Below are 591 nucleotides of genomic sequence, written 5' to 3'. Positions count from 1 at the left end.
ATAAAGAGTAATCGCTGCACAAGTACCGCATCTCATCACCTCATGGCACTGCTGCACCCCGGGAGCCATGAATATATTCCGGTTCACATGATAAATAATCGACAGTAAAATATAAAGCTTTTCCATAAATGCTGCACGTTTGAGTGTATTTACACGAGGAAGTGTTTATAAACAGTTCGTTTCATTATTTTGATACAACAAAATCATTTAGTTTTTCATCGAAAAGTTCATATTGATGCTATATGTTTAAAAATGGAGAATGAAGTTTCTTCTACAAAAAAGTTACTATGATATCTTTGTCAAGATGTATTACAATATATTTTGTGCATTAATTTTTCTTATTTTTCTCATGTGCAAAATAGTAACTTGCATCTGTTTGTTGCATGACAAATTTTCTCTCAGGTCAACACAAGAATTTTCTTTTTTTTCTTACCTCATAAAACAAGTAAATTTTAGGTTATATTAAGATGATTTGAAGTAGATATATAACGGTTTGCCTGATATTTGATGGGATGGATATCCAATGTTAGAACGATTTATGAACCATGAATATAAATGAAAGGTAATAACTGTTCAACTATATAGTGCGAG

The sequence above is a fragment of the Penaeus monodon genome, chromosome 28 (assembly GCF_015228065.2).
Source record: "Penaeus monodon isolate SGIC_2016 chromosome 28, NSTDA_Pmon_1, whole genome shotgun sequence".
NCBI classification, from domain to species: Eukaryota; Metazoa; Arthropoda; class Malacostraca; order Decapoda; family Penaeidae; genus Penaeus; species Penaeus monodon.
The sequence above is the reverse complement of the archived record's forward strand: the minus strand, read 5'-3'. Positions refer to the sequence as shown.